Genomic DNA, 10,356 nt, shown 5'->3' on the forward strand with positions numbered 1-10,356 from the left:
CGACAAGAAAGGCTTCCTAAGAGAGGTCAGACTGTGTTGAAAAATAAAGGTGGTCATACCGATTATTGCCTTTCAAACTGTTTTTGCCTTATAAACTGTGTAGCTTCTATTTATGTTTTCACATATTTTAATAAACTGTTGCGTCTATTTTCCATTTTCATGGTAAAATATAAAGAAATAAAGGGTGGATCAAGAGTTTTGCACAATACTGTGCATCTTGTCGAGGAGCGCAGTCTGAAATTTACCAAAGAATAATAAAACCTTCTTAATATTTTAAACTTCCCATGTGTTTGTTATTAAAACAATGTATTCATCTAAGTCAAATAAGCATGCATTAAGTCAAAATGGTACTCAGCTTTCTTCTGTTTATTTATTTATTTTGCAAAAGAATTTAAGTTTCCTTGTCATGACGTGACAATGTCTCTGAAGTCAGAAAAGAGAAAAATAACCAAATCCTATCTGGCAGGAGGACGAGATGATGTTGAGGTATATTATAAAATGGTTTGTTGTTTTAATGGTACAGGAACAGAGAGTGACAGGAAGTCCGGGTAGAAACCGTTAATAGAATGAGCTCTAATTCGCACACGTTCCCTGAGGTCGGTGCCAACTGCACCCATCAGTGCTGACCTGTGACCTCTCAAACTGACCCTGTCCCCAGAATGCTGTGACCCCCAAGCTGGACCACGGGCCACCAATTCACCTCCACAAAATGCCCCACTCAGTTCTCTAATACTTGTCAAATGCAGCACAGAGTATGAGAACAGCAAGAAAGATGGAGCCTGGATTACAGTGGGAGGTGAAAAATGAACACGCTGATAAAGCAGTGAGAAAAAGCAAAAGAAGAAGAAAACTCAAGAGGGAAAAAAAAGTATACGCATCCTCTCAGCTCTCTTGCCTAAGGCTGTTTATCTTTCAGACTGAGTTAAACATAAGCCTCTTATAACTCTCCACATACCAGACAATATCACAGTGGCCCCGCTTTACCAGTATAAACATAGGCTCTTTATCAAAGGGTAGCACGACTCATTCAAACATATAGGCTCTTTGTCCTAACTTAATTTACTGCACCCTATACAAAGATCCTTTATTGGATTTTAAGCTTTCCAAATGTTTAATGGGGAACTTTGGTGGTGGTGGCGGGGGGTGTCTGTTGATGAAGGTTAAAGGGGCTTCATGTGTTTACGTTAGAAAACCACAGTGGTTTCTTATCATGCACAGATCTGTGGACTATCAGTACTGAAAAGGCCCAGTTCAAGCACAACACGTTGTGTGTTATTTCCACAGAGAGAGGGAATTGTCTGACACCACATAGGGCCATTCACACAGATGGGATTGTGGCTTTCTGCAGGGGAAATGCATGTTTCCTGGCTGCGTTAATAGCAGAGATGATAGTTTCAACTCTGTTCACAGTAACCAAGGCTTTTCTGATGCGCAACAGAGTGTTGCATCATCCCGTCTTATATAAAGTTTTCGAGCTTTTCCTCGTTGCAGGCAATAAGCAGAGCGCAGCCGTGGTTTACTAGCGTTCTGGGGGCCCTGTCATGAGTCAGTATGTGCGTGCACACATGCAGAAGGGCAGAGTGAGGGATGGCTTGGCAGTAAGATCGACTCCTGCTTCGGGTGTTGGTTTAAGGAGAGCTGTGCTGGGAGAGAAATAAGATTTTAAAATCTGCACGGCGTTCCCGCTGATGTTCACTGTGGGGTGGTCTCTCTTGGTTTCTTTCCCCACTTTTCTATATTTCTATCTCCTCGGTCCCTCTCTCATTACTTTGAGGTGGTCTGTTTCTGTCTTTCCAGCTCTCTCTAGTTCCCTCTTTCCCAGCCCAAATCCCCTCCACCCACCCCACTCCTCCCTCCTCTTGATCATATTTGCTCCTTTGCTTACTCCTTTTATCATCAAATCATCTCTCTCTCTCTCTCTCTGTGCTCTAATTTCCTCGTCTTTCTCAAACTCCTTCCTTTTCTCTTCATTTTGTTTACTGGCATGCACAAAGACAAAAACACCCGTCAGGCCTCTATATTTGCTGGCTAAAAATTTGCGTGTGTGTGAGTGTGTGCGCACAAAGCTGGAGAATGTAGGTGAAAGGAATAAAACCACAGCGAGATAAAGAGAACGATTCAGGGACTGCATGAAAACAAAGTCTTGCTGATGCAATGATTATTGTGGGCCAGCATTTTTTAGCCAATTGTGCTCTGAATCTGTGTGTGTGTTTTTTACTCTGTTCAGTATTAGTTTAGTATTGTAATTTTGCTCTTCTGACTGTTGTTTTTCTGTCTCTGCCTCTCCCCCCCCCCCCCCTTTCTGTGATTTTATAAGCCTGGAGGTTGGTGTCATATGACCTATTTGCATGTTTTTTCAAGTCCAGTAAAACTGGCCTGAATGCCCCATAATTCTGTTCCCCCGGCTGCCTGGTAAAGGTAAGTGCCAACTTTCAAACCCTCCCCACCCACCCACTCTCTTTCTCCACACACACACACACACACACACACACACACACACACACACACACACACACACACACACACACACACACACACACACACACGCTTAGACACACATGGGTAAACTCTAGTCATGGCATACCAACAGGAAAAGTGTAAAGTAACACCGCCTCTTAAAAAGGGGTGGCAAAAGGTCCTGAGACTAAAAGTAGAGTAAAATGCGAAGACAGACATATTAGAGAAACCCTGTGTGTGTGTTTGTATGTGCGTGTGTTTCGAACAAACTCATCTCAAGAAATGATGGCATAGTAAAAATCCAGGCAGTGGGATTACAACAGGCGAGAGTAGTAAAGTTGTGTGTGTGTGTGTGTGCGTGTGAGTTATAAATAGTTGGATCATCTGGAGTACATTAGAGGTACAGTGTTTAAGTGAACAGGTCCGCTACCTGCAGCCACAGAAACCTCAGAGGAGACGCTGCCAAGCCCTAAGCTGGACACACACGTGCACACAGCAAAGCATAAAGAGAAGAAGAGAGAAAAAGAAGGAAATTAATGAAGAGAGGCAAATTAATTTAACTAAATTAAAAGGATAAAGCAAAGAACTGATCAAAATAAAAAGGTGGGACATCTGAGAGGGAGAGTCTTACGCAATAACAGACCGTGACTGTTGTTAAATCTCGGCTCTGTAGCTTTAAGGTAAACACGGGTTATTAGGAAAGGCACCGCTGGGATATCAACTCTCCTATTAAAAGGTGGGCTCGTGTGAAAGTACAGAGGGAGGAAAAACATAATGTCTGAACAAGGTTGTTTAGCTTAGAAGTGGCTAACACTTCCCAAGGCCACACACATGTAATCAGCACCTGCATGGACTAAGGTATACGTCCTCATTTTTATCCCATACATAATAAATATGCAGGTAAAGAAGCTTAAATACTGATATTATATAGATCCACACTGTTAAAACTTCTTAATTTTTCATATGGTCAATATTTGGTATATGAAATGTAAATGTTTCCATTTGCACTTCATAACCTCTTTTTAAAAATAAATAAATAAATGCTGTCTCTCCAAAGCATTTTTGGAAAGGGGGTGTAACTTCTCAGTTTATCCCCATTGCACTCCGTTATAAATCTACAATAAAGTTTTTTTTGATCTTTAAGAAAATCCTCAACTTGCTGCATATTGTTCCCAACTTTTTCCATAACCCCCGCAAAAAGCTCAGGAAGCAGACCCTCCCCCCATGGCACATTTACACACTGAAACCTGAGCCACAGGAAGTGGTCCTGCACAGCATCATGTCAGGGCGTACAAATTATTCACCGTTTAAAAAATGCGCTTTTTCTCATCTCTTGTATTTTCCCTTCCCTGCACCCAATACTCCTGCCTTGTCTCCTTCTCTCCGTTTACTGGATTTAATTTCTGGTCCTCTAGAGAGTCACAGTCAGGGAGACAAACAAGCTTTGCTACCTGTGATATCTCAAAATGAGCTGCGCTCTGACTCAAAACGAACCGCCGTTGCTGCTGTTGCTGTGGGTGTACAGGCCCCCAAAATTCCGGGAAATATTCTGCTCTGGTGTTCCCTGAAGACTTGTGGTATTCCTGCCCACAACGCTTTTGTGGAATTTCCTAAATGGATATAGAGCAGGTTTATTTGAACTCTTCTGAACAGTGAAACATTCACAGATCTACCTTATCGCCACATAGACGTATTATTTTACTGTATAAACCAAACTGCAAAAAGGGTGAGGGGGAGACTAAAAAGAACTGTTTTGCACTGGTAGGATGAAAATAGAGTTGAAAAGACAATAAAACCACCCGGCTGAACACAAAGTGTGGGCGAATGACATTGTAAAAAATAAGCTCCTTTTAGTGACCTCACCGCTTTTCTTAGCACGTCCAGTCAAAACAGGATGAAAAATACCTTTTTTTTCTTTCTTCCTTTTAAAAAAAATATTATTAAAATTAGATACAGAGAGTTTTTACACAAGCCTGATTTTGACTATAAACTGATGTGGGATGAAAATGCTAAAACTGAGACTAGCAAAAATGCTTGGTGGTTTAAATACTGGTTTAAACTCTCCTGTTATTAAAAGGTGCTAACTAAATTTTTTTGGTAAAAAAGGGACCTTTTATTCTTATTTTCAGATGCATATAATCCTTGGACTCTGCTGCAGTCTGATTCACTCTTTACGTTAAACCTTATTTATCTGTCCCTCGGGGCCACTACTCACTGTTTGAAAAAAAGGTAACTTTCTTCTGATATGCTGCCTTTTTGCAAACAGGAGGTTTGAAGAGCAGGTGAGTGGGACTTGTACCCACATAGCAAAGTCGGTATGGCCCCGATTTGGCCCACACAATGTGCTTACACATGGCCCACATACCACAAAGAATGACGGCCCTTTGGTGGCCCAGATCTGGTTTGCTAGAGGTGGCCCACACATGGGCCATCACAAGGTCAGTTGCAGACACACTGGTGGTCCTGTGCTGGCCCATGTGTGGATTACATCTGGCAAACCTGATCTGGGCCACCAAAGGGCCATCATTCTTTGCAGTATGTGGGCCATGCGTAAGTTGTGTGCAGCCACGGGCCAGTTGCAGACACACTGCTGGCCCTGTGCTGGGCCAGATGTCAGTCTGATGTGTACTTTAATCAAGTCATGTAATAAAAACATGTGCTGGAACATAATAGTAATAACATTATGAAACTCTGTTCAGACAGTGAATGGGACTGATTCTTTTATAGCGTTTTTCTACCCTCCTGGATTATTTAAAGTGCTCTATACAATATGCCACATTCACCCAATCTCTCTAAACTGAGTGCTTCCTAACTACATTCATACTCTTGACATGCAGACAGGAGGAAGCAGGGATTGAACTACTAACCTTCCGATTAATAGGGGACCTGCGCTACCACCTGAGTTACAGCCACCCAGTGGTAAACATGAGTAAACCCTCACTAGGTTTGGATAAAGTGTACACTCACAAACCTGCTTTTGAAACATTGGCTACCATAGCAGTATAGTATTGCAATATGGCATTTGGATCTTCTAACTAAAATAGGAAAATAGGAACATAAATAGTGCATCATTGCCAGACCTGGCCCACATCTGGTTGACATACACTCTGCCATGACACCAGTCAGTCAGAAGTGCCAGCTTGATGCCAGATCTGGGCCAGACCTGTTTTCTATTAGCCTGGGCCACATAAACCAAACCACAATTAAGCCAGATGTGGCATGCCATTACATAGACAGTGCCGTCTATGCCAGGCCTGGCCCATATCTGGATGACACACATCTTATCATGCCAGAAGTCAGCCAACAGTGCCAGCTTGATACCAGATCTGGGCCATACCTGCTTGCTATGTGGGTATGTGTGTTTTAACATATCTGCAAAGTGCCTGTTACTAGACATCTTTAAAAAACGCTCAATCCATGTTAGCGAGAGTAATTTTTAAATGTGACCTCCTCCCAACCTGTAATGCCTTTTGGTGAGTATGTGGCATTCTCAAGACCTCTGTGCAGCTCTGTGATGTAATTTTGGAGCCTGCTCTCTGCGCTGAGGTGGCATGTGGCTTGTTATTCTGTCTTTGTGCAATATCAAACCAAATGTTATTCAGTGAGAAGTATATTTCCCACGAGGACAGTGAACTAGCCAGCTTATGTTGTGTATGCCTGCCATGGCTACTACTGGACCACGGGAATGTGCACACAGCATTAAAATGAATGCGTTGTTGGCCATTAGGAAGTGTCCACTCACCTCATCCTGCCAAGACTATGACAGTGTGGATTATTATGCTGAGGTTAGGGGGGAGGAGGTCGTGTTAAGTGAAGTTTAGAAGAGCACTGACCAAGCACACTTTTCCCTCAGGCATGTGGTCAAGGGACAATTGAGGGCACACACACACACACACACGTACGCAAGCGTGCGCGCACACACAAACAGCTTCCTCATGCACACATTCATACCCACAATCTGATTCTGAAATAAACATCTTGCCCCATAATACCCCTGGGCTAGTTGGCCCATTGGCCCATCCTGGTGACCCTTGTTACCATGGTGATTAAATATTGGGAGCCCTCATCTGCAAACATTTAGCCAGTGTCACCCCTAATCTGCCTCATGTCACCCTGCCATTATAACCTACAGGAGATAGCAACACACTACCAAACCAACCAAAACATGCAACCAAAGATCAGCATTGTGCCGCAAAGTTCATCTTCCCCCATCACTATAGACAAGTGCAAAACGTTTAAGAACAATATATGTAAAATGTATTTGTAGAGACAAAGTTAATATCAAAGTATGGAGGGCCAGGACTGCCAAATTAATTCAATTAAATACATTACTAAATGGTTAAATGTGGCCTTGGTTAATTAAAACTGGAAATCAATTATTTATAAAATGTTTTAAATGCAACTCTTTGAGCTTCAATTCATTATTTATAGATTTAATTAATTAATTACATATTTATTTAAATAGTTAATGATATATTTAGTTCGTTCATTTTGGCACTTGTGACCCTCCATACAGGGGTCTATGGACATTTTATAGTGTAATTTTTGACAGAAACAGTAATTAACAGTAATGTTTTTATTCAGCAACAAAGACATATATCACATATCTATATCAGATCATTTTTTTTAGTCATTACATTACCATTGGCTGTCACATTCCACCTCCTAACCTTTGAACTATGACTTCCTCTAGGCCAAACCATCATGAGTGCCATGCCTCGGGTCACTTGATGGCTTACAAAAAAGAGCAGGAGTGTACTATACTTATTAAGAAGTTAGCAAATCCTTTTTTTTTTAAAAAAAGTAATAATTGTCAAGTTGTATGTGACTACACAATAAGGTTAACTGATAAATGGTCCTTGGTCCTTTCTGCTCTTTTGTAGCTTTAGTGCAATTTTTTCCCTCAGCCTGGAAAATCTAGTCTCTCAGAGTCAAAAGTATCTGAGCTATAGCAAGCTTTAGCTTTAGCTTTAGCTCATTTGGGTGTTGGTGATTCAGCTGTCTCATTAGCTTTTTAGTTATGAACATTTTTAGTGTGGTTCTTCTGCACTTTAGTTTAGTGAACTTTGTATCTTCCTCACTCACAGTGAAAAACTGACTGACCCACAGCCAAACGTAAGTGTGTGAGGTGCTGTTTATCTGCACCACTGTGCATGTGTATGTAAAGGACCAATTCATAATCCAACATATGTAAGAATGCCTGACTGGTGGATTTGTGCTTCTCTATTAGTGACACTGTGTATCATGTTTAAAGATGTAAACATAAAAAGGTTTAGATTAGTGTTACAGATTTGGGATAACCTCAGCACAGCTAGCAGCACCAGCTTTGATTTCTTCCATGTTTGTGTCCACATCCTGTTACAGAAACATGCTTGCAGGTGGCAGTTGCTTGCTTATATTCTAGTTTATTCAGACAAACCTGACCTACAGCCATTTCTTTTTTCTACATCAAAGTACCTCAGAACAGTGCTGGTGAGGATAGCTGTCATCTGTTTGCTTTCCCCCTTGCTGGTTTACAGCTTCCATTTACAGATAGAGCAGTGGCACAGCCATCTGTCAGGGCAACAGCCCCAGGTAGTGGGGTGGTGTTAGAACATCTTTGAATCACTAAATGCTGCATTATCATTAATGCAATAATAATAATTAGAAAAGAAGATTAATTTGAATAATAAAAACTATGAATAATACATTGACTGACTAATATTTCTGTTGCAAACTAACACAGTTTCTCGCCTGTCTAGAAAAGATTGAACAAAACCACTGGAGGGAGGAGGACATAATGAAAATATTAAGGTATATTACACCTGATGCTACCCTTGCAAACAGTGCCACATGCCAAAAGCAACGTCACATCTGCTAGTGTGCTGTAGTGTTGTTTCAGCCAGACCTCTTGAATGGTCGATCATGAACATATACAGTAAAAGATGATCACTGTGATTCAGTGTAATCATATACTAGAACTCACTAGTCCATGATATGCCTGAATTCAGTGAGTCAAATGCTTTTGTTCAAATGCAGAGGAGGTTTAAAAGGAAAGAGAATAACTAGGAAGAAGTATGTTGACTGTTAATGACAATAACTACCTTTTCATGGTATCTATTTATGGGATTGATTACCATTTTATCAAATGCGTCAATGTTGTTTTCTACAAACGATCAGCAGGTGATTTTTTTCCTGCAGTTTTCATTTGTTGTTCAAATTTTACAATATGAATGAAATGATTTGTGTAGGTAACTCATGTGTACAGCAGAGGTGTTCCATCGGGGCAAGCAAGGAAAGCAGTGCTTGCCTGACACTTATAAACAGACGCCAACTAAACATACCAAAGTAAAGTGACTGCTCTCCTTTTCTCTCAGTCTTCTGCCATGCCTGTTCCCATGCATCCTTTACATTACTGCCATCTTTTGGCTGGAGTTGGCTGTTGTCTCTGGAAGCAGGATTAACTCCTCTTGCATATAGAGTGACTAAAATCAGTGTGGGTAAGTGGTCTCAAAGTTAACAGCGGCTGGTGTTTGTCAAGCTAAAAGGCAGCAGCTTCTTCTATTGCATATTGTGGATAAACCTCTGGTCTTTGATGGGAAACTGATGGTAGATTAACATGCTAGACAAGGTGCTGTTGACTGTTTCCACGTCTCTGAGATCAGTTACCATCTGCTTTGAAGAAGAAGCATTAGCAAGAAAATGAGCACTCACATTTATCATTTTAACAGATAACTATTCTCTTAATAACCACCTTGGCCAACATTTGTGACTTTTAAAAGCTTGTTTAGCCTGTTAGTAATGAAACCTTTAATGACAGAGAGATGAGCTCCTAACATGTCGAGTTTAAAAAAAAACAAGAAGTTAAAGAGATGCAGGCTCCACAAACAATTTCAAATTACCAGAGAAATTACTTAATTTCCCAAATGTACAACGCTGTTTTGATACAGCTAGTTATACGCCAACTTAATTTTCCAAAAATATTTGAATCCTGCTGTTGATATAAACAGTTAACAACATCACACAGTCTATATTAAATATTTTTAATATACTTCTCAAAGACATTTCTGTGTTTCTGACCCAGTTAAAAGCTGTATTTGTTTATGGGTTTGTTTGTTTTTTAGAAACATGTGACTCTCACATTACAGCTACACAGTTTGGGACAGCTACATTACAAACATGTGATGTACTACTGTGGAATAAACAGAATAAAACGTGTCTACAGCAGTAATAGAAATTATCCATATAACACTGATGTTCTGATTCTGTAGAATAAATACTTTTACTTTTGATACTTTATGTAAAATTTGCCAATAATACATATTTATGCATAGTGAGGTGTTTTCTTTATGCTTTATTGACACTTTTGCTAAAGTAAATGTTGTTCTTGTTCTTGTTTGTTTGTTTTTTAAATTTCACCACTCATCATTGTCAACTAATAGTAGATTTTTAGATTATAAACACATAAGTACATAAGCAATTCTTCCTCAGAAGTACAAGGAGTAGATATCAGAAAATGGGCAGCAAGAGGCTGTCAGAATTGTATGTTTTAATGAGGTCCAGAGTGGAAGATTGAAGGAAAGTTTGTTTGCTTGTCTGCTTGTTTATATTGGAGGTGGGGGTCCTCACGGTTTGCCTTCGTGTAGAAGTCACGGCACACCCCTGGTGTACAGGATGATTTATTTGACACTGGAGTTTCCCCCATTGGAGTTTAACTTGGGTTGACGGTGACATCTAGTGGTAAAGATGCAACAACGTCAATTAGACGCTGCACTTGCTGTAGTTTCTGAAGATGCCTCGGTTTTTATGTTTTTTGAGCAAGTGCATTTCATGTGTTTGATGCAAAATCATGAAACAAAGTTACTTTTTGTATTGGCCTTATTATTATTTTTTTTTTTAAAAGCCAAGCCCTATGATGCA

Source organism: Simochromis diagramma, unplaced genomic scaffold (genome assembly GCF_900408965.1).
Source record: "Simochromis diagramma unplaced genomic scaffold, fSimDia1.1 OVJJ01000753.1, whole genome shotgun sequence".
NCBI lineage: Eukaryota > Metazoa > Chordata > Actinopteri > Cichliformes > Cichlidae > Simochromis > Simochromis diagramma.